The following is a 25887-nucleotide window of genomic DNA, read 5'->3' as shown; positions in this document are numbered from 1 at the left end:
GGCCTTCTATTTTGATTGAGAGCCTTGCTGGGTAAAGTACTCTTAGCCGTAGCCCTCTGGTTCTTATTACTTGGAATATTTCTTGCCATTCCCTTCTGGCTTGGAGCGTTTTCATTGAGAAGTCAGTTGCCAACCTTATCGGGGCTTCCTTGTATGTTAGTTCCTTTTTCTCCCTTGCTCCCTTTAAGATTAAAATTTTGCCATTTTAATTCTGATGTGTCTTGAAGTGGACCTATTTGGGTTCCTCTTGATTGGTACTCTCTTTGTTTCCTGAATTTGTGTGACTTTTTCTCTCATCAAATTAGGGAAGTCTTCCATCATTACTTTTTTAATAGGTTTTCTATCCCTTGCTCTTCTTTTTCTCCTTCTGGTATCCCTATTATATGGATATTATTATGTTTCATATTATCTTAAATTCCTCTTAATTCCTCTTCATTCTTTCTGAGCCTCTTTTTCTTTTCTTGCTCATTCTGGGTGTTTTTTTTTCTACTTTGTCTCCCAGCTCACTGACCCAATCTTCTGTTTCAGAAGATTGCTTTTGATTCCTGCCACTGCTCTTCAGTTCAGAAATTGTATTCTTCATTTCCTCTTGGCCCTTGTTGATAGTTTCTATTTTCTTTTTCATGCTGATATAGTTTGCAGTGTGTTCATTGTAGTTTTTCTGTAGTTTTTGGTCTTATCAACTAAATCCATGCTGTTTAGAGGAATGCACTTGAAACTGAGCAAGAATTATCTTGATAGCTTTTCTAAGGAGAGAGAAAGCATGTCTTTGAAGATTGGATAATAAGGCACATTCATCTAAGTTCTATTCTTTAAAAGAATAAAAAAATTTCATCATAAAAATCAACCTCTTAGCTCAAGATACAATTGCATCTTGCTAATTTATTCATCAAAAAAATTGCTAAGCTTCCAGGAAGGTGCAGGAGAGAGCAGAGAGGGATTGCTTACTTATATTTTTGAAGACTATAATTCAGATGGTTGTGCCCTATTATGATAAGTAAATTCAAAGAAAGTCAATACTACAATAAGCAGAAGTAATAAAACTATCCTTTAGAAAGCCAAAGTCGTATTACAGTGTAATATATTCCTCCCTTTGCTAAAAAGCATAGCCTTAGTCCTTGCTGGAGAAATTACAATTTCTTAACCCCCGGTGTAAGGAGAGGCCAGAAATTACCATATTAAATAGAATGAATAAGGGTGAGCACTCAGTCCAGGAAGTTAAATGCAAGAGATCAGTGAAGGATACTCCATGACTCCTGACAGATGGCAAACTTTCCTCGCAGCCAGAAAAGGCAGACGTCGCTAAAAGCTCTCTAGTGAGTTTTCTGCCTCAGAGTTTACCTGAAGGAAGTGGGTAAGCAGATGCTGTAACAATAAGCATTCCCTATGGGCAGCAGGGACAAAATACTTGAGGAGTCAGAATCACATCACCAGAGGTGATTAAGAGATTTATTGTGGGCAGATGGATGAAATAGCTACTGTAAAGGTCAAGGAGGCAGATGCTTACAGATATTAGGAGAACGACTCAACAGTGTTCTGATGTCCTGATCCTATACAGGTTCCAAAACCAGGGCTGCTCAGTCTTTAATGAGCCCTGGCATTTCTAGGAGGCAATCAAGAGCACAGGATAAATTTCAGGTGGTTGAGTCCCTGGACCTAAATTGCTTGGCTTGCTTTTCTGTAATTTACTTAATTTGTGAAAACCTCAGCTTTAACCTCTGCACAATAAGGATAGTCATGCCCACTTGGCAGAATTATTTTGCGATTACATTTATTATATGTCTATAATAAACGTAAAAAGAAAAAAAAAACCTAAACCCAGTACCTAGAATATGATGTGACCTCAGTGAATTGTCCCTAATTTTATTGCTATTATTATTACAATCAGTTGTTAGTGCCCATGGGTTGACATTACAATAACATGCTTGGGATCAGTGATCACTTGTAATGCAATTGGAATACTGAACACTTTTCTCAGGCAAACATCATAGTATTCTGAGAGGACTGTTTATGTTTTGGTATTGTGCCATTAGTACTTGAGATCTTCAAGAAAAAAAAATACCAAAATTAGATTAAAGGAAAAGGTAAATCTGAGAAGTATACATAGAAAAGGGAAAATTAACTGTGAAAATCACTGCCATGACCAAAACACCATGATTAACCTATGGATCTAATGAACCAGTATAGAACAAACAGCACAGAAATTTCCTCTACACAGCATTTCTCTCAGTGTGCACAGGCAGGACTTGCCTGGAGTGTGCAGCACAGAGTGGGGATGCTTTGTGCAAGGTGAGCCCCTGTCTGAAATGCAGCAAGTGAAGCACTGAAGAGGATCAAAAAGATCAGTGGAGATGACTGGCATAAAATATTTTTTAAAAATCTACAAAAGCAAGTGGTAAAAATCCATTGGAAACAATAATAAAAAGTTCATCTACCTAACAGGAAAGATATTCCCTCCTGATAGGGCTTTTTTAGTGAAATTCCTGTGAATGAAAAAAATGCCTTTCTCTACATGTTCTCATCTTTTTTCTTAAAAACAGACAAACAAACAAACAAAAAACTCTGCTGTAAACTACAGCAGGCAAACTACTATTATCTCCATTTCACAGATCAGTCAATGGAGCCTCAACAAGGTGGTGGGACTCCTCCAGGGTGGAAGACCAAGGTGGGAACATCCAACTTTCTAACCAACTACCCTGCCCTATTTGCACTATTTCACACTCTCACTCAGAGACTCAACGGAATCTCTTTCTCTTGGAAATTCCAAGAATAGATTTTATCTTTGAGAGATACAGCTCTCAAGAGAGAGAGAATTCATGATCTCTTTCTCTCTTGAGACTCCTTCCAGCTTTAGATTCCTCTGCATTCTCCTTCTCTGAGCCTGAGCTACTGGTTGACCTACTTTGGAAGCAGAAGAAAAGGAACCAGCAAGATAGGAAGGAGTCAGCACTAGAATATCTCAGTCCTTCTGGGGTTTAGTGAGGTGGATATAAACCAAGATTTTGAATATGTTGACACTACACCACATTGCCAAGGGAGTTATGAAACATGTAGGCTGATTGACACTATTGTCAAAACCAAACTTAAAAATAGAAAGCATATACCTATATGTCAATAATAGCATTGAAACAAGCCAAATCTGAGTGCAAAACAGAAGCCCAAAATGGTCTGACCCATATGAATCCTTAATAAATATTGTGGGGAACTAAATAGCTCTGTTCCAAGAGGTATTTTCAGAGATGTCTTTCCCTGCTGGCTGTCCTGCATACTTACCTGGGTTCATTCAAATCAAGACTCTGCCATTTTATAATCTCTTTGTTCTCCAAATTCTTTACCTACAAATAAGGATAATAAAATGTACCTCATAAGTTATTTACAGGAATAAATAAAATTATGTAAAAATAGGGCTTCAGTGATGTTGGTATATCTAATTACCCACCAAATAATAACCATCACTACTAACTATTCTTATGTTGTCAAGCCCCAGAGACTTGACTCTCCTTATGTTTAATTACTTCACGTCCCATCTGCCAGATCATTCTAATCCCAAATTCTAAGAGTCCTTCACTGTAGAAGTCAGTGCCACTTGCTACTGGTTCAGTAGTAACATTTGGCACCAGCTCCAATGGGTGGATGTATTTGTTTCCTGGGGCTGCTGGAACAAGGTACCACACACTGGGGCATTAAAAAAAGAAATGTTTTCTTCACAGTTCTGTGGGCCCGAAGTCCAAAATCAAGGTATCCATAGAGCATGCCCCCTCTAAGATCCTGGGTAGAATCCTCCCTTTCTTCTCCTAGCGTCTGCTGGTGGCAGCTGATCCATGGTGTCCCTTGGCTTATAGTTCCATAACTCTAATCTCTGCCACTGTTGTTATATGAGCTTCACATAGCATTTTCCTTTTCTTATAAGGATACCAGTTATATTGAATTAAAACCCTCCCTAATTGCTCCATTCTAACTTGGTTACATCTGCAAAGAACTTACTTCCAAATAAGGTCACATTCACAGGTATAGGTGATTGGTTAGGACATTAATACATGTTTTGAGGGGGAACACAGTCCACCTATAACACTGGAATTTTGCTTTGTTGATTTTATTCATGCAGTTAAGTTTTTTTTCTTATCACTCTACATACAACATGCTTTTAAATGAGACAGATAATAGTCCCTACCCTTATGGAAACACCAGTCCAAGGTTGGAAGTAGGCATTAAAGAAATAACCTAATAAACTAGTAACTAACTACAACTTTAATGAGTGCTACAGGGTGTTATGATAGCATATAACAAGGGGGCCTAATAGGCCTTGGAAAACAAAAGGCTTCCCAGAAGAAGGGAGAAACGGAAGATGAGGAAGAGCAAGGTAGGCAAAGGACTTGGGTAGGTTAGGCAATGACTGAGGCACAAGCAACAGCAAGTGCAGAGTTCCTGAAAGCAGAAAGGAGACAGACACTTGGAGGAATTAGAAGAAGGTCAATGTGGCTAGAGGAAAGAGAACAAGGGTCCAGGGCATAGAAAGTAGCCAAACTTCCAAGGCCACAAAATGGTTAAAGAACTTGATCCTGACTTCCGCCAAGATGGAGGCATAGGTGGAAACACTGTGCCTTCTCCCACAACCAAGTTTGAATACAACAAAGGTTTGGAGAAACAAAGACACAACCAAAGGACAGAAAAGTGAATTATACGGAAGTCCGACTACATCTAACCGTTCAACGGGGACGGTAAGAGGGGCAGAGCCAGCAGCGAGCAGGGTCGGGCAGGACAGGGCCCCTGACCCAGGCGTGCAGGCAGACGGGAACCAGTTGGGGTGCGGGGCAGACCGCGGGCGCATATTCACGCACAGTGAGACAGACCACGCAGGCCCCAGGGGGCGAGGGCTGACGGAGGTGGCACACTCGCGTGCAGTAAACGAAACGTGTGGGCCCGGTGACGGCAGCAACTGCGGCACCGGTGAGGACCGTGGCGACAGGCGGCGGACAGGACGCCAGAGTCCCTCTTTGACCCCGCCCCCACATACAGCGTCACAACCCAGCGACTTAGTTGCCCTGCAATACCAGTGAGAGCCATTGTCCCTCTTTGACCCCGCCCCCACATACAACGTCACAACTCAGCCACTGAGTTGCCCTGTTCTAGTGAACGCTTTAGGGCTCTGATCCTGCTATGGAACAGGCACGAACAACCCGAAAGATGGCTCAAGAAAAACTCAAAGTCCCATAGCCAATAACTCTAAGCGACCGAGAAATTGCCAGCCTCTCAGAAGCACAATTCAGGACACTATTTATCAGGATGCTCACAGAACTGGTAGAGTATAGTCACAAATTAGAGGAACAAAGTCACAAATTAGAGGAACATATGAAGGCTAAACTAATTGAAATGAAGGGAGATGCACAGGAAACCAATAGTGATGGAAAGGAAACAGGGACTCAAATCAATGGAATGGACCAGAAGGAAGAACAAAACATCCAACCAGAAAGGAATGAAGAAATGAGAATTCAAAAAAATGAGGAGAGGCTTAGGAACCTCCAGGACATCTTTAAACGTTCCAACATCCGGATTATAGGGGTACCAGAAGGGGGAAAGAAACAGCCACGAGTGGAAAACGTATTTGAACAAATAATAAAGGAGAACTTCCCCAGTCTGGCAAAGGAAATAGACTTCCAGGAAATCCAGGAAGCTCAGAGAGTGCCAAAGAAGTTGGACCCAAGAAGGAACACACCAAGGCACATCATAATTACATTAGCCAAGACCAAAATGAAGGAGAGAATCCTAGAAGCAGCAAGGGATAAGGGGACAGTCACCTACAAAGGAGTACCCATCAGACTGTCAGCGGATTTCTCAAAAGAGACCTTACAGGCAAGAAGGGGCTGGAAAGAAGTATTCCAAGTCATGAAATCCAAAGACCTACAGCCAAGATTGCTTTATCCAGCAAAACTTTCATTTAGAATGGAAGGACAGATAAAGTGCTTCTCAGATAAGGTCAAGTTCAAGGAGTTCATCATCACCAAGCCCTTATTATATGAAATGCTAAAGGGACTTATATAAGAAAGAGATGATGAAAAATATTAACAGTGAAAGGACAGCAAACACACAGTTATTAACAACCACACCTGAAACAAAAGCAAACCAAGAGGACAGCTAGATCAGGAGTGGAACCATAGAAATGAAGAACACATGGAGGGTAGAAACAGGGGGGTGGGAGAGGGGAAGGGGGGAGAAGGCACAGAAAATAGCATAGATGGTAGGTAGAAAATAGATAGGGGGGAGGGCGAGAATAGTGGGGGAAATATAGAATCCAAAGAACTTGAGACACGTGGTTATAAACTAAGGGGGAGAATGGTGGGGGAGGGAGGGTGTGGGTGGAGGGGATTGAAGGGGGGGAATAGAACAACTGTAATGGTATAATCAATAAAATATATTTAAAAAAATTAAAAAAATTAAAAAAAAAACTTGATCCTAAAAGCAATGGCATACGTGAAAGAATTTTAGGTAGAAAAGGATTGTTATCAGATTGGTATCAGTAACTATTGCTACTGAATCAAGCTACTAATAAATTTTCACAGCTTTACAACCCCCAAGTATAAGCAGGATACAGAAGGGCTGGTCTCTTTGACAAGCTTGCCAAGATGGTGACTTAAAATTTCTTTCTATGTCATTGTCATCATCATCATTGGTGTCTGCTCATTCTGTACATTCTGCCTTCATCTCCTCTCTATGGCATTCTCATTCTTATCAGCCAAACACAAATCACTAGGACACTATACAGACCTCAGGTAAGAGAAGGGATGGAACACTTGGCTTACAGGCCTTTACCTGTCCATGTAACTAACCTCACTGAGACGATTCAAAGAAAAAAACCAAACTAAATAAACTCAGAAAATAGTTCACACACACACACACACACACACACTAATTTGGAGAAAGCTCTTCCTTTAACGGATTGTAAATAAAAATATAGAGAACTAGAGAAATTATGTTAAACCTCATGGGGGAATAAGAGGAGCTTTCTTTGCCTGATTGGCAGTATCATGGAATTTTCCCTATAAATTCTGTAAAGCTAATTTTAATCTTCTATAATTTGGTGGCACTGCATATGCAAATCCATGCCTTGATGCTCATTTCCTGTAAATGTTCATTTTAATTGGTCTAGAAACCTAATAAACCTACTTCATTTGCAAATGTCAAGCTAATAAAACAGAAATCACAGTAGTTTATCCAAACATTTGATTCATTCTGAGATCTGTTAAATGTTTCAAGTACAATAAGATCGTATTAAATTCTGAATTCTAAAAAACAACATAATGCTTCATTCCACTCACCAGTCTAATGCACAGTATTTCTTGTTTAACCAGGAATCATAAATACCAGAGATTTACTTTGAATCTGAAACCAACCAATGCCTCCTTGGATTAATGCCTCCTGGCATTAAGCAGGAATATTAAATTAAGGAAAATGTCAGTTTTGTAGCTTTACTAAATGTAATTTATAGTTTAACCACCATATTAAATCCTTTAATTGAAATTTGTAAAACAAATGGCAGTAGTAGTAATTCTTTTATCAGCTCCCAGTTCTCTGCCTACTTAATACCAGCCTCTAAACTAGGGGAAATATAATTCCCAAGTGCAATCCTTGAACTTGGGAAAACGTCATTGAATCTTTATATTGCATAAACTTTATGTTCACTATTCCTGCAAGATAACACATTTTCATTTATCATACAAATGTGCTCATTTTATTTTTTTGGTGCAAAGGAATATTAACAGGGGATTTCTATCTTAATGTTATCTGGACTTATGGCTTAAGCTGTAATTATACATAAAAAAGAATAATAGAATAATAGTTCAAACTGAACAAGGAACAGAAAAATAATCAAAATAGCAATTAACATGATAGAAAAACAAATGAGAAGTAATAGCAAAACTATGGAATAAGAGAGAAGTGCAAAATGACAGAGACAGTATGGAAAAGCTAGTAATAGCAGAATATCATTATCATCTTTCCCAATACATTGCTCTCTGCAAAAGCAGTTGTTTGTTTTTATAATTGGTGCTTTCAAATGTAAGTGTGCACTGGGCTTTCTCTGCTACCCAGTGCATATTTGACAATTTCTCCCTACCTAGAATTGCGAAATTTGTCTAGATGTTTAAAGTAAACCCATCCTTAAACCATGAATCAGAAATGTCAATTAATTCTTCTAGATAGAGAGCAGGCAGGATCATACCAAGGGAAGAACTGAACAGCCCATTATGTGTGAAGGAAAAGGTTTCCTGGGAACTAATGAAAGGAACTCGTGAAGAATCCAGTTAAAGGAGTCAGGGACAAAGGGGAAAGCTGCAAGGGTGGGAAAAGTGAGAGGATACAGATTTGACCCTGACTCCTAGGAGGTCTTCAGCATTTGTACCAAGCTCTAGTGCTCATCCATGGGAAGGAGCTGAGTGGCACCCACTTGAATTCAATCTCAGTGAGGGTAGCGGGTGGAACCCAGGGAGCTCACTGCACACACTGGCCACCAACAAGGAAAAGAAAGCTCCATGGATAGAAGCGGAGCACAATCATAAGCATGGGGTGTTCAAGCTTTCTGCTAAATGTGCCTGGGGCTTTCTACCCATTCTACCTACAATACAAGTACCCATGTGAAAGTATTTTTTCTTCTGACTCTGAGGGCAAGGACCCACAAAGTCTCTGAAATGACACATTTTATCTTTCTACACAATACAAACACAGCTTTTCCTCCCGACAACAGTGTGGAGACTCTCCAAGAATATTGTTACTAATTTATTATCAGTTATTATTTTGGCTGAATCAAACCCCAATGAATTTTCAAAGCTTGAAACACCCGTATTTTGAGTCTCTTTGCTACAGTGCTCCAAATTTTTACCTGATTATCTTTTCTATTTCATTATAATCAACATGATTATTGGTATCGTCTCATCCTCCACCCTGCCTTTGTTTCCTCTTGGTGGCAATCTCATCTGTATTAGGCAGATTCCAATCACCAGGATGTTATCTGGACTGCAAATAAGTTAAGGCAGGACACTTGACTCAAGTGTATAAAGAATCAACTCAAAAACCCCACAGTTATTGCCAGAAAACTAGAAAATTGGCTTACCAGAGGGATGCTGCCAGAGGGTCAGGTGTACACTTGGGGAAGTGTAGGGTTGGAGGAGAAGATCAGAGAACCATAGCAATCAGAGGTTGGAGGTGATCATAGACACCCCTGCTGGTTATCACTCCCAACTCAGCAACGTTTATGTGCCTTTTTAGTGTGCAGCAACACGGAGAAAGGTGCCGGAGCCAGCCGGACCTTTCCCTGCCTGGAGCCCCTATCAGCCTCATGCTGTGTCTGAGCCTCCCTGGTCAGCATCTCAGTTCTACCTAAACTTCATCCTAGGCTTTCTTCAAACTTCACTCTCAGCTATGCCTCTTTTCAATATCAAGAGACAGCCCCAGAATCTGCAAAAGCCCCTCATTGCTGCTGCCACCTGTTATTCATCTGCAGGAGAATCAGGGCAGTATCCCTCACTCCCCGCTCTCATGATCCAGCTCCCTTCAATTTCTCAAGCTTCCATCCAGGTCCTGCCATTCTTACTCAGAGGAAGGCCTTTAAGTCTTTAAAAAGATACCTTTGTGCTTCTACTGTCACCTTACACATTGTTTCTAGCCTCCAGTCTGGGTGACACATTCTGCTATATCTCATGCCCTGACTTTATTTCCATCTCTCTCCTTCCTAAAATGTCTGAGTTTCCCTTTGCTCAATCCCCTTGAGATCATACTACTTTTTTCAGGACAAAGTTCAAAGTAAACACAATGGGTCCCTTTTATCATCTGCTTCCATGTGTAGTTCAGACAGTTCTGGCAGCTGACGTCACCCTGCCCCAACTTAAGACATATTTACATTTTCTGGCCATTTAGGTCAGGGTCACTGGAGGAGGGATGTAGGTATATGAAGTCTGTCCAGAAGGTACCCAACTATGTAATATGAAAAATAGAGACAGTTATTGGAGAAGATACAAGATACAAGAAACATTATATGTAGGACAACAACACCTCAGTCCCCTTCAGAGTAGGCATTCGGAACCTCACAGTTCTCCCAATCACCATCAGATGCCCCATCATGTTTTCCTGAATCTCATCAATTTTCTGAAATCTCTTCTTTTTCAAGGTGATTTTAGCCAGAAGTCACAGAGCACCAAATCTGGGCTACAGTGGGGCTGAGTCACCTGGGTTTGAAATTTCCCCCCAAAAATCTACATGAGGCCCTGGCTGGTGTAGCTCAGTGGATTGAGTGGATTGAGTGGGTTGAGTACAGTGAACCAAAGGATCACAGTTCGATTCCCAGTCAGGGCACATGCCTGGGTTGCAGGCCAGTTCCCAGCAGGGGATGCACAAGAGGCAACCATATATTGATATTTCTCTCCCTCTCTCCTTCCCTTCCCCTCTAAAGATAAATAAATAAAAATCTTTTAAGAAAGACCTCTACATGAGATGTGATGTATGAGCAGTCACATTGTCATGATAAAGCTGCCAATCACTGGTTGTTCATAACCGCAGCTTTCTGAATCATCCAAATAGTTTCTGTAGAGGAACATTCAAGCTTAAGGCAAAATGTGATGCAGATTCATTGCTCTACTTGCTCACTTTGAATGTGAGAATCACACAGTACACATGCTCACTCAACATCATCTACCACCCCCACTGACTAGTACAGTGAAGTCATCATTGTTCACACATGAGCATTCCAGTCCCCTCTGCTTGGTTGCCAGGTTACAGGGATGTTGCACAAACCATTCTCAATAGATTAACTGTGGCTGCACTTTTTCCAGACAGACCTCATACGTCTTTGTTTAACTTTGATCTTCTATCTTGATTTCTCACAGCCCTTCTTTCAAAGATTTGAGACCATTTTTCCCAGAAGTGAGACATATGGCATGTTTATGCTTGACACCCTGACAGCTGGTAGAAGGCAGGCTTTAAAATGCTTATTATGGAATCTACATGGAGCTAGGATTCATCAGAGGGCATTTTGGTGGTCCCACCAAGTTTTTACAGAAAACCATTTCTTCCTGCCCACAACCAATATCCATACCTGAAAAATACAAAAACTTTCTTCTCCACTGTAGGCAGTTCATAAAAAAAAAATCAGAAGTGGCTTTTGCCCTCTCTCCTATTAAGTACTTGAATTCAAGTAACCTGAACTTGGGTCTGACCACAAGTTCCAGAACTTTCTTTACAATTTCTTATGACATTGTATAAAGTTAGACCCTTTTAACAGCCTTTCCTGGTAAGCCAAAGTTTCTAAGAGCACTTGGGAACTTCAGGCAAAACTGATGTTATAACTGCTTATCTAATTTAGAAGATTAGAAAAGAAAAATGAGAAAAATATAAAAAGGTCAAGATAAGAGTAATTCCCTATAGAGACCATTCTGCATGGCATGGGCCCAGCTCTCACTCAGAGATGCACAGGACCCATGCCCATGGATAGGTTCTCCCATGGGGAATCAGGCCTGCACTGTACCTAGACTGCTATGAGACTTACTTTTGCTGCAATTCCCTCACCCTGAATTGAGGCAGAAAACATTTACTGCAAACTAACTTCCTAAAATCCATGCTAAACCTGCCAAGGATGAGTGTAACTGGTTCAACCACTTTTCCCTTTTCATTTGCAAATATCTCTCTTCTGTGATGTGATTATCAGCATCCTCTCCTTTGTTTTCTGTAAAAGGTAACCACCTAAAGCAAGCCTGTACATAGTAAATGAGGACCTTCGTGTAATGTGCTCAGAAAAACAATAAAAGCTCATCCAGGCAGGGGCCAAGGCTTTCTCTTCTCTTGAGAGAGAAGCTGCCCACCCTTTTTCTCCATAGGATTCGGTAGTCCATGTGAATTTCTTTTGTTTCAGCTACAACTCCATGGACCCCACAAGCTGGGGTCTGTGACAATTCCCAGTGAGTTACTTTTTTTTGTTCTGTTTTATTTTGTCTCTTCCTCCATTTTGACATCTTTATTTATCAGATAATAAGGGAACTATCACTTTTCAAGAGCCTGCAATATGCTAAGCTCTCTGTTGGCACTTTCCTGAAACTATATCAGTTAGCTCTCCTAAAAACCTTGGAAGACAAGCATTTTCGGTGGTCACACAAAGGCTAAGCCAATAAGGGAACTGGCCTAAAAGCACATATTAAGTGGTAAATTCAGATTTCAAACTCAGATTTCTAACTCCATAACTAACGTCCCTTCCTCCACCTCACACCATTCATTGGGTTGTAATGTTTTAATCAATACATTGGTCATTGCATGACTAAATTAGTAAGGCAGCACATTGCAGGGAAAGCCTACAGTTCCCACCCTCATTCAGGAAGCCTAGGGTTTTTCATTTTGTTTTTTTCCTTCCATTAACCAGCTATGTGACCTTGGACTATTCATGTGGTTTATTTGCCTCTCTCATTAGATCTATACAATTTATTTAAATAACCTATTATCTCTAATGTCTTTTTGACTCTAACATTCCAAGATTCCTATATGTAAATAGATGAAACTATTTGAATAAATTAATATACTGCAAATCAAGACACAATTCTTTCTAACTGTTCCCATAATATTCTGCCCTTGGAGAAATCAAATTCCAGTCACCAGTGTTCTCATCACCATAGACATTACTGCTTTGATAATACCATTTCATTCCGCTTTAGAATTTAAAAATGCTCCACCATGAGTGCATTCCAAAAACCACTTGCAGGCAGAGGTTAAAAAGTGGCTGCTACATACAGTGAATTTCTGAGGAGTTTTCAGCTCCTCATCTTTCTAATGCAGGCACTGCTTCTCAACAATAAAGGGACCCGAATAATTGGAAGCAGAGTCCTTAAAACACACACCTCATATTCATCCTTCATCTTTGCAGCAGTCCTCTCACAATTGAACAACAGCCTTTTTATGCTTGAAGGAAACTCATTTAGCCTCTTCATTCAGGTTTGATCTTAAGAAAGGGAAGAATTAATTGCCTTTTGGGAGCCAACCAGAGCCCTCACTTGAGCTCCTGTTGCTAAGGTGTGTGGGTACCCTGTGGGCATTAGGCTAGGAGGAAGGAAATTGGAGCCAACTGTTTTTCTTTTATCTGCTATTCAGTTTATAAATTAAGCCGATTTCAATTTTCTTAGTCCTGAGCTTCTGTGGCATTAGCATCTTCTATCTCCATGTTCATTATCTTCCCTGACGAATATTTCCAGAGAACATTGTTTTATTCTTATGGCATTTGCTCTGAAGATACCTCTTGAAGAAACTTGTGCTCCAAAAAGTGAAGAGGGACAATAGAAATTGAATGTGATAGAATTTATATTAAACACATATACACAACAACAACAACACGTTACATTTTATAGCCATATTTATGAATAAAAATTCATAACAATGTATCTGGAAGGATATGCAACAAACTGGTAATTGTAGTTTCCTCTGAGGAATGGCGTGGGTAGAGGGGACAGGATGAAGGGATATTAACATGATCTAAAATGTCTTAATATTTTACAAAGAAAATGAAAACCATATTAAAATCATATTTTAAGTCTACTTTACTCTCAATGTTATGAAAGTTCTTTGATTTCTGCAGCCCTGATGCCCATGGAGAAATGTACTGAGCTGTCTGACATTTGGGGCATGAAGTCATCTACCTCTGACTCCCTGCCAGAAAAGTCAGACTCACAACGCTAAAGAAAGTTCAATGACCATTTTACTTAGCACCTGTTCTATTATCTATTATGCATTATAGAACATAAACAGGACACATTCTGAATCTGACTGGGGCAAAAATCAGAAATCAGGAGCACCGTTACTCTTGCTACCGTCTTGGGTTCTGTGCCAGGTGGAGGACCTCGTGCCCACGGTTTTCTGCAAAGACAGTCCTGGGATTGGTGAGAGGGCCCCCAAGTTCCTGCCTCCTCCTCTGACTGCCTGCTTTCTCTCCTCTCACCTTCCAACACTCTCACTGACCTTCAGACTGCAATATCAGCCTTTTAATCTTTTGCTAAATCAATAAAGTCCTTATTGCGACTCAACTCAGGGTAGTAGCTATCTCCCCATCCTCCTTTTCCAGTCTTGGGGCTCTGTAGACCCTTCTAGCTCAGAGTGTCAGCAATGGTACACAAGCATATGGTAAAAATTCTTCAGTGCTCATCATAGCTAATGGGGGAAATATCAAACCCATTCCTCCTGCGGTCAGAAAAAAAAACAAGTCATCCATTCACACTAAGTCTATGCAGCATTATGCTGAGAGCATAACCAGAGAAATAAACAAGAATAAAAATTTAATCATAAATACTGAAATAGAATAAACAAATCCACAATTACCTTCAATGATATATTATTATCTATAGAAAATTCAAACAAATCTAATCATGGGTAAATTAGTGGAATTAGACTTTAGTAGTGATTCCAGGTATAGAATCAGCAGACAAATATCAGTTATATTTTATTATTATATTATATTATATTATATTATATTTAATATATTAAATATATAAATTATTTGTATATTTAATGATTAGAATAAATATATTATTGTGTTGTGTGTATTATATTATAATAAATTTATATTTATTATAATTTTATGTTTATATTTGTTTATTCTTTATATTTATTATAATATAAATTATTGTATTTCATTTATATTTATAAATATTGCATCTATTATATTTATTTATTTGTTTTATATTTATAAATATAAAATTTTGTTTTGTGTTTATTACAATAAATATAAATTTATATTAAATATTATATTTACTATAATATATTTTATATTTATTATAATATAATGTTATTATGTTATCTTATATTATATTTACATAGTGTGTTGTATATGTATTTATGTATCATATAATAATATAAAATAATATTGTTTATAATATGTTATATTATAATAAAAATATGAGTATTTTTAAAGTAACCATTTACATTACAATTAAAATTACAAAGCACCTAGGAAAAAATTTAACAGAATTTGAGAAGTCCAAGGAGAAAATTACAAACAAAATAAGGAACACTTATGAATTTGAAGTGATCTGTAGAATTGTCGTGGGTATTGAATGTTTAAGTGAAAGAGGTGTTGAGGTGACAATGAAAATAGTATCTTCGAAAAACAGAAATGTTATGAGAATCATCTACATGCTGAATTTTATACATTATTTTTGCATAACTACCTGCAAAATTTCCAAAGGGAAAAAATATATAACTTTTTTACCTAAAATTGTAAACATAGTGGAAAATACATATAAAATAAAGTGATAAATCAAACAACCCGAATAACAGATATTACCACATTATTGTAGTTGCCACATGGGACAAATAGTAATCAACTGGCAATTGTTTAAACCCTAATTATTTAAGCACAGATAGCTTAATAATAAATGACTCTGAGATAGCTTCAAACTTTTTCATCCACTGAAAACAATTTTATCAGTTGAAACAAATCACAAATTCAGGATCACACAGGTTGCAGAGTTGAAAGCCCCTTAATATGTCCATCAATGACTCATTCCCTTGGTTTTGTCTGACAAAAAAGCTGTCTCCACAATCTCTGATGTGTCTCCATCAGTGTTTTGCAACATTTATTTTTGTTTTCAGGTCATCCTTTACATGGAGTGTTTAAAATATACATGCCAAGGTGTAGTTTTCTTTAAATAATCTAAGAAATGTAATAAGATGCCTTGCCCGTTATGAAACTGTTTGACCTTGCAGCAGTATAGTGATTTTCAGAATTCAAATATATATTTTCAAATATTCATCAGAGAAACTCAAGTGCAAATGAGATACCAAAGAGTTTGTTCAAAAAGTTAATAAAGTTCAAATATGCCATTTTAACCTGTTTGGAAAAACATTATGGAATGTTTTAATAAAGCAAGTGATAAATTAAAGAATCATGAATTAGATATAAATAATAGGTACTTTTTGTCATCCAAAGATTTATTTTAAAAGAACTGAAAGTTCTAACCATTGTACTTTATACCCTAAACCAATGTAATGTTGTATGTTGACTATAATTTACAAATAATTTTTTTATACATAAGCCCTTGTGGGTATTAGTGGTTTATTTTTATTTTTATTTTTATTTTTTTAGATTTTTATTTATTTATCTTTAGAGGGGGAGGGGAAAAGAGAAGGAGAGAAATATCAATGTATGATTGCCTCTCGTGAGTCCCCTGCTGGGAACTGGCCTGCAACCCAGGCATGTGCCCTGACTGAGAATCGAACCGCGATTGTGTGGTTCACAGGCCCGCACTCAATCCACTGAGCTACACCAGCCAGGGCTACAAATAAATTTTTAAGTTATTAAATTTTTAATTTTCTTTGGTATAACAATAGTTTTATAGTTATACAGAAAATATTCTTCACATTCTCCAAAACTTGACGTGTGAATATTAAAGAATAAATATCTTTCACTATCAAATGTTTTAGCAAGAATACATATAAATTTATATAAAGACTTTTTTAAATTACAGTTTACATTCAACATCACTCTATATTAGTTTCAGATGTACAGCATAGTGGTCTGACAATTGTCTAGTAATAATAATTTAATATCTGGTACATATTTAAGTATCCCAATTTCCTCCAAAATATTTTTGTAGCTGCATATCTGAATCAGAATCTCACTAAACTTGACATTGAATTTGAGAAAAAAACATAGTGACAGAGTAAAGGAAGAAGAGTTGTTTCAAGAAGAGACAATGACTGGCCAGTGTGGCTCAGTTGGTTGGGCATCATGCCACAAGGTGACAGGTCACTGGTTCGATTCCTGGTCAGGAAATGTGCCTGGGTTGCAGGTTTGATCCCAGCTGGGGCATCTGTGAGAGAAAACTGCAATATTTCTCTCTCACATCATTGTTTCTCTCCCTCCCTTCCTCTCTCTCTAAAAGTAAATAAATAAAATCTTTAAAAAACATTCAGAGTTTTTTAAAAACAGAAGAGGAGACAGCAGAATTTTGTGATCTTATGGCAATGATCAAATGGAGTTTGTTTATGGTCATCTGGTGTAAGGCAGATTTGTGAGAGAAAATGGAAAAGAGAATCTATAGCAATTCTTTGCTGCATTAAACATGACCCGGACATCTTTTCCTCTCACAGGATCTGGTAGAAAATACTCTACTACCCACTTCAAGCCAGACTTACAACACCCAGCTGGTTCCCATAATGGTATGTTGGACTACAAAGTCTAAGGGTCATTGGAACAATGTTGCTTGTATGTCACTAGACTCTCTATCTCCAATCTTGCCTTATACTTCAATTAAAACTTCTGTCCAAATTTTTTTAAAAACTGAAACATTAAAACATTAGTGGAATATATAACAAATGTGGTAAAAATAAATAAAGAAATCAACAAAAATTACTTTGACATCAAAAAGCAAACAGTTGCAAAAATTTTTTTTACATTATACTAAGAACTGTGAATGCATAAGAAAAAGACAGAAAATTCAGGTAAAAGTAAAGAATGGATTTTGGGATAGCTTGAAAACAAAATTAATAAGAAAATGAAATATCTGAACACATTTAAAAAGATTTAAATTTTCTACCAATTTGACACAAAGTACTGACATTAACTAAGGTAGCATAAAACTAATGATATGTCACTACAACCTGTACATCAATAACAAACTGGTTAATAGATGTCATTAATTTAAGGAGTATTTAAGATTTGTCAATGCCAAGAAAATGAAATGCTCTGAAATTTTATAGCTTACATATAAAAAACTTGGTAGAGAATTTCCCAAATGTCATAGAAATCCTAAAAATATACATGTTATTACCAGCAATGATGTATGAAACTTAAAGAAATTTATCCAAGCCATTAATAATAAAGTAATTTCTCACTGATGCTAGAGACTAAATCTTCTTTATGTTCTCTACATAAAAAGTTACATTACAAAATCACTGTATATAAAGAGGCTATCAAAGCAACCAAGGGAAAAAATAGGGAGAAATGATTCTATTGATGTCAGGCTTTTAATAGATAAAATTATCTTATTTTTTTTAGATTTTGTGATGTTTATGTTCTTTGTCAGTTTTTTAAATTTGGAATTTGTTGCAACTCTTTTTCCAAATAAATACTCACATTCGTACCTAATTATGTATTGTAATTGTGTATTATATTGTCATAACAAACTACCTACCCCAAACTGTGAAAGCATCTATCCCCCCAAAACCTGCACCCCCTACACTCAGGTGACATAAAAGTTGAAACTGTAAGCCCCAGTAAAGGCAGGCTTGTACTTACAATTTCTTAGGCGTTTTTTTTTTAACCTTTTCTCAGCTGGAAACTAAGACAGAGGCCCTGAAGTTCCCTGAGGGTGGAGTTGATTTTCCTCTGGTTGATCTATCCTGAAGTGTGGCATTCTGGGGTCCCAGCTGTATGAGGGATTTTCTCCTCTTAGATTCTCCAGCATGGGTGGCCACTTGGCTGCTCTGGCACCCAGCAGTTTCTAAAAACTGCTGCAGTTTGCCCAATTCAGCAAAAGCAGGAGGACAACAGCCAGGGGCTCCAGTGTTCGGCAAACCGCTCAGGTTTGCCACCATCAGCGAGACTTGGACTTGGCAATCCCTTAGTATCTTGTCACTTTTAAGATGTTTTAATATTTTTTATCCAGCATTCTTGTTTTCAGTAGATGGCCAACCTGAATTATTACCAAGTCATAGCCTTGGACTCAAAATCTTATTTACCCATTTTATGCTAGATTTAGAAAAGTCTTATATCCTGTCATGGATCTCTTTTTAAATTAAATTTATTTAGATTAAAATAGAATTTTTAAATAAAAAACACCCACAGTTCTTTTAAGCAAATACAATTAGTGTCCTCACACATCGTCCTAATTCTACACTATTTTTTTAAAGATTTTTATTTATCTATCTTAGAGGGGAAGGGAAGGAGAGGGAGAGAGAGAGAGAGGGACAGAGAGAGAGAGACAGAGAGAGAAATATCAATGTATGGTTGCCTCTCATGCGTCCACCGCTGGGAACTGGGAACTGGCCTACAACCCAGGCATGTGCCCTGACTGGGAATCGAACCGTGATTGTGTGCTTCGCAGGCCCGCACTCAATCCACTGAGCTACACCAGCCAGGGCTCTACACTGTTTTTTCAGATTTTTGAAGCCATAGTCTAGATAACGTTTAGAATTACGCTTACTTGTTTACTTTTGTTCTCAACATTTTATCGTATGCATGTTCACATCATTAAAAGTGCTTGATGAACATTTTGATTGTTCAATAAAAGTATATGCACTGCTCTAAATTACACAGAAATAATGTGTGGCTCAATTAATTCAAAATAACATCTGAGAATAAATAAAACATATATATGCTTTACCTAGACTTTGACCAGGCAAAGGACCAGGCAGCTTTTAACTGAGCTGTCCCTCCCAATTAACAGAGGAAACGAGTTTTTATTTTTTCAGGGAATATCTGAACAAGTGGCAAAGGAGGTGACTGGAACAATCAGAACACAGTGTTTTCTCAAATATACACACTTCTTTGAAGATCCTTTAACTTGAAGAATTCCTGATATATATGTGCATGTGTGTATGTGTATATATGTATGTATATATATGAGAGAGAAAGGAGAAAGAAAGAACATCAGTTTGCCATTCCACTTAGTTATGAATTTATCAGATGCTTCTTGTATGAACCCTGACCAAGGACCAAACACACAGCCTTGATGTATTAGGATGATGCTCTAACCAACTGAACTATGAGGTCAGGACCCTGATATATATTTCTTAATAAAAAAATATATGTTTGAGTTTAGGAGAGAAAACAAAACATATGCATTTCCCTCCCACCAATCTCAAATCCCACTGAAATAACAGCAAAGATATAACAAAGAAATAAACCTATCACTGCTCTGATTTTTTTTAAAAATTGGAACCCATGAGATGACTCCTACGTTTTGGTGATTTGGGGGGTGCAAGAGTGTGGACAGAGTGTATCAACAGACTGCAGGGAGCTGCATCCCAGGACATGCAGCAGAGACCACAGGGACTTAGGGGCTGTTCCCCTGGCAACACCTCTGAGCTCCAATTAGTGATCAAGATAAATGGGGGAGTACATACAGTTCACCTGAGACACATCTCCTGCACCCTACACATAGAAAGACTGGCAAGAAAGTATCTGTCCCAGGCTTAAATCTAAAATTTCTTCTCCAGTGAAATTACATACTCTGTCCAAAAAGAGTCAGTGTTCTGGATATGGATGTTGGTACTACAGAGCAAAGCCCTGTTGGCTTTGTCACTGAGGGGAGAAGGCCTGCATATGTGCTTCCCATAGATGCACCATGAAATAAAACTTGTTAGTTGGCAACTCCCCACACACGTACAGAAAACTTCTGTCTGATTAGCTATTGCTGCCTAACAATTTGTCCCAAAATGTTGAGACAGAAAATATCAACCATTTTATTATACCTCATAATTATTGGCCCAGAAATTCAGGCAAGGCTCCACTGGACAATTTTTCTGCTCCATGTGACATTGGCTCGGGTCACTTGGTAGTATTCAGATAGAGGATGACTGGTCTAGAGGGCTCAAGTGGGCTTTACCCATTTCTACCAAAGCTCCGCTGGGACAGTCCTCTGGAGTGCCTACCTATAGCCTTTCCAACATGGAGGTCTCAAAGTAATTGGACCTCTTACGTAGTTACTCGGGGATCCCAGAGATCGAAGAGACAGAAAGCAGAAGGCTCCAATCTCTGGAGACCCAGGCCCAGGCACTGGCATATTGCTACTCTCACCATATTCTATAGGTCAAGTAGTCAGAGAGCTCATTCAGGCTCAAGGGGAGGTAATATAAGTCTCGCCTCATATTCCAGTAGGTAAGAGGGAGGCAAAAATAAGCAAAATAAACCATTAAATATATGTGCTATAAAAAGATGATTTGAATTATAAAGAAAAAGTAATTAGATCAGGTAGGGAGTATCAGGATGGATGGAAATGTAGTTTATAGAGGGTGGTTGTGGAAGTTTTCACTGTTTAGATAACTTTTGGGCAGGAACATTAAGTAAGTAAGCCATGAGAAATTTGGCTGTTACTCGAAATACAGTGGAACATCTTTTGAGGGTTTTCAACAAAGGGTGAAATATGAGCTAATGAATTTTAAAGATACTCAGTGCTATTTGGATAATAGACTGAAGGGAAGATGAAGAGGGAAGTAGGGTACTAACTAAGAGGCTACTTTATAATCTAGTCGACAAATCGTGTTGACTAGGACCAGGACAATACAGTAGTGAATGTATTAAGCGGCCAAGTCAGTAAAGATACTCTGGTGAGAGCCATACCTACATATATCTTTTTAGATTTCTGGACCCAATGCTAGTGCGCTCATGCATGCATATGTGTGTAGGCTTTCACACACCAACAAGCAATTCACACACACCAGCAGGTTGTCCCAGATATCAGCTCAGTTCTAACACTAGCCACTGGGAGACAGCATCAGCTTCAACAGGCAAAGAACTCACTCAGTCCTTTAAGACCACCCTCCGCTTCAGACACCAATCCCAAGCCCAGATGCTACTTGTGCTTCTGACTGACCTGCTGTAAATTAAGGGTTCCAGTGACCCCCTCCAATTTAGGATGTTAATCACAAGTCCAGGTTTTTACCAGTACTTCTGACTAACTAGCTATATCAGAGGTTCCCATGACCCTCTCTTTGGGTTCAATTAATTTGCTAGAACAGCTGACAGAACTCAGGACACTCAATAGATTACTGATTTATTACAAAGGATATTAAAGGACAAGAATCAACAAAAGAAGAGATACAGAGGTGAGGTCCCAAACAAAGGAACTTCTGAATTCAGGAAGCTTAGGGCCCAGCAAAGCAGCACCTGAAAGCATTCTAGTTCCCCAGCTTGCAAGCTCTCAGAATCCTGTCCTTTGGATTTGTATGGAGGCTTCATCACATAGACTTAATTGACTTGATTAAATCATTGAACATTGGTGTTTGATGCAATCTCCGGCCCCTCTCCCCACCCTGGAGGTCAGGAGGATAGGATGAAAGCTCCAACCCTGAAATCTAGTGTTTTTTTCTCCTGACAACTAAATCTGTCCCTTAGGTGGGGTCCACAAATTACCTCACTGGCATAACAAACATCTTTCTTGCTGTCATCCCTTACAAAATTCCAAGGCTTCTAAGAGTTCTGTGCCAGAAATGAGAAGTGTGAAGCGTCCCAATATATATTTCTTATTACAAATTATAATATTATAAAATATATTTTCAATAAATAAAACTTTATCCTTATATATAGTCACAAATTCATACTTTGTGAATTATTAGTAAGAAACCAATAATAATATTTCTTTTTAATAAAGTATAATTTACATACACTAAAATGTGTAAGTCTTAAGTGATCCATTTGATTATTTTTCTTTTTTTATTAATATTTATTGTATTTTTCCATGACCATTTAGTCCCTTCCCCCCAGCAATCATCACACTGTTGTCCGTGTCCATAAGTTCTTTTTCATTATTTGTCAGTCCCTCCACCACCTAACATACCCCTCACAGTTAACATCTTGCTTTCCATCTAAGAGTCTGTCCCCATTATTTTTAGTTCAGTTTGTTCCTTAGATTCCACATATGAGTGAAATCATATGGCATTTGTCTTGCTCGAACTGGCTTATTTCTCTTAGCATAATGTTCTGCAGGTCCATCCATATTGTCACAAAGGGTAAAATTTTATTCTTTTTTACACCCGAATAGTATTCCATTGTGACAATGTCCCACAGTTGTTTTATCCACTCATCTACTGATAGATACTTGGGCCACTTCAAAATCTTGGTTATTGTAAATAACACTTCATTGAACATAGGTGTGTTCATAATTCTTTTAAATTAGTGTTTTGGGTTCCTTCGAATATATTCCTAGAAGTAGGATCACTGAGTCAAAAGGCAGATCCATTTTTTTTAAGTATCTCCATACTGCTTTCCCCACTGGCTACACCAGTCTCCATTTCCACCAACAGTGTAAAAGGGTTCCCTTTCCCCCACATTTTCACCAACACTTGTTTGTTGATTTATTAATGATAGCCATTCTGACAGGAGTAAGACGATATCTCCTTGTGGTTTTAATTTGCATTTCTCTGATGATTAGTGACATTGAGCATCTTTTCATGTCTATTGGCATCTGTATGTCCTCTTTGGAGAAGTGTCTGTTCAGATTCTTTGCCCATTTTTCAAATGGGTTGATGTTTTTCCAGTGTTGAATTTTGCAAGTTTCTCATAAATTTTGGACATTAGCTTCTTATCAGATGTATTGGCGAATATGTTCTCCCATTCTGTGGGTTGTCTTTTTATTTTGTTGACGACTTCCTTTGCTGTGTGAAAACTGTTTAGTTTGATGTAGTCCCACTTATTTATTTTTCTCTTTTGTTTCCCTTGCCTGGGGAGTTATATCTGATAAAATATTGCTATGAAAAATGTTTGAGATTTGTTGCCTATGTTTTCTTCTAAAATTGCTAGGGCTGAAGGTCTAACATCTAACTCTTTGATCTACTTTTGACTTATTCTTGTGTGTGGTGTAAGAAAGTGGTCTAGCTTCATTTTTCTAAACATACCTGTTTAATTTTCCGAATATCATGTAGTGAATAAACTATCTTTAGTCGGTTGAATGTGCTTGCTTCCTCTGTTGAATATTAATTGAATATAAAGGTGTGCATTTATTTCTGGGTTCTCTATTGTGTTCCATTGACCGATGTGCCTGTTTTTATGCCAACACCATGCTGTTTTGCTTGCTATGGCCTTACAGAATAGTTTGATATCAGGCAGTGCGATTTCTCCAACTTTGTTCTTGTTTCTCAGGATTGATGTTGCTATTTGGGGCCTTTTGCAGTTCCATATAAATTTTTTGAAATATTTGTTCTAGTTCTGTGAAATACATCATTGAAATCTTGATATGAATTGTATTGAATCCACAGATTGCTTTGGATAGAATGGACATTTTAGTGATGTTAATTATTCCTATGAACACAGTATATGTTTCCATTTTTTGTATGTTTTTAAGTTTCTTTCTTCAGTGTCTTACAATTTTCAGAGTTCAGGTTTTTTACATCCTTTGTTAAGTTTATTCCTAGGTATTTTATTCTTTCTGTAGCAATTGTGAATAGGATTATTTTCTTAATTTCCTTTTCTGTTAGTTCATTATGGGCATATAAAAATGAAACTCATTTCTGGATATTAATTTTGCATCCTGCTACTTTGCTGAATTCATTTATCAATTCTAGTAGTTTCTTTGTGGAATTTTTAGGATTCTCTATGTACAGTATCATATAACCTGCAAATAATGACAGTTTTACTTCTTCATTTTCAATTTGAGTGCCTTTTATTTCTTCCTCTTGTCTGATTATTGTGGCAAGGACTCCCAGTACTATGTTAAAAAAGAGAGGCGAGAGTAGATATCCTTCTCTTGTTCTCACCTTTAGGGGAACACTGGTAGTTTTTTCCCATTGAGTATGACACTGACAATGGGTTTGTCATATGGCCTTTATTATGTTTCAGTATGTTTCCTCTAAGCACACTTTGTTGAGAGATTTTATCATAAGTAGGTGCTGGATTTTATCAAATACTTTTTCTACATCTATTGATATGATTATGTGGTCTTCATATTTCATTCTGTTTTATGTGGTGATTCACATTTATTGATTTGCAAATGCTGTGCCAACTTTGCATTCCCAAAATAAAACCCACTTGGTCATAGTGGATGATCTTTTTGATGCACTGTATTCTGTTTGCTAATAGTTTTTGAGGATTTTAGTGTCCATGTTTATCAGGGATATCAGCCTATAATTTTCTTTCTTTGTAATGTCTTTATCTGGTTTTAGAATTAAGATGATGAGTTTGGGAGCCTCCCCCCTCTTTAAATTTAGGAAATAGTTTGAGAAGGAGAGGTGTGAGTTCTCAGAATGTTTGGTAAAATTTACCTGTGAAGCCATCTGGTCCAGGGTTTTTGTTTGTTGGGAGTTTTTTGATTAATTTCACTGGGTGTGATCTATCTATTCAGATTCTCTGACTCTTCCTAATTTTGTTTTGGAAGACTGTGTTTCTAGGAACTTGTCCATTGTAGCCAGATTGTCCAGTTTGCTGGCATATAGTTGTTTGTAATATTTTCTTACAATCCTTTGTATTTTTTAATATATTTTTATTAATATTCTAATGTAGTTGTCTACATCTTCCCACCACCACTTTCCCCCACCCTACCCACCCTCACCTCTCACCCTCAGTCCTATCCCTCTTTGGCTTTGTCCACGGGTCCTTTATATATATGTTCATTTACAACCCTTTCCTGTCTTTCCCATGTTATTTCTCTCCCTTCTCCCCTCTGGTTACTTTCAGTTTGTTCTTAATTTCAATGTCTCTGGTTATATCCTTTGTATTTCTTTGTGTCAGTTGTTATTTCTCTTTCTTTTCTGATTTTATTTATTGAGTCCTCTCTTTTTTTTCTTAATGAGTCTGGTGAAAGGTTTGTCAATCTTGTTTATCTTTTCAAAAGAACAGCTCTTGTATTTTTAGATTTTTGTATCATATTTTTAGACTCTATCTTGCTTATTTCTGCTCTGATCTTTATTACTTCTTTCTACTTACTTTGGGCTTTGTTTGTTTTTCTTTTTCAAGTTCCCTTAGGAATTTAGTTAGATTATTTGAGCTTTTTCTTGTTGTTGATGTTGTTGTTGAGATAAGCCTATAACACTATGAATTTCCCTAACATTGCTTTCCCTGTGTCCCACAGATTTTGAACTGCTGTGTCCTCATTTTCATTTGTTTCAATGTATCTTTTAATTTCTTCTTTAATCTTATTGTTTATCCATTCATTGTTTAACAGTACGTTAGCTTCCATATTTTTGCATGTTTTTCAGCATTCTTCTTGTTATTGATTT

The sequence above is a fragment of the Sturnira hondurensis genome, unplaced genomic scaffold (genome assembly GCF_014824575.4).
Source record: "Sturnira hondurensis isolate 20B ecotype Veracruz unplaced genomic scaffold, ASM1482457v3 Scaffold0010874, whole genome shotgun sequence".
Taxonomy (NCBI): Eukaryota; Metazoa; Chordata; class Mammalia; order Chiroptera; family Phyllostomidae; genus Sturnira; species Sturnira hondurensis.
This window is presented reverse-complemented; position numbering follows the sequence as displayed.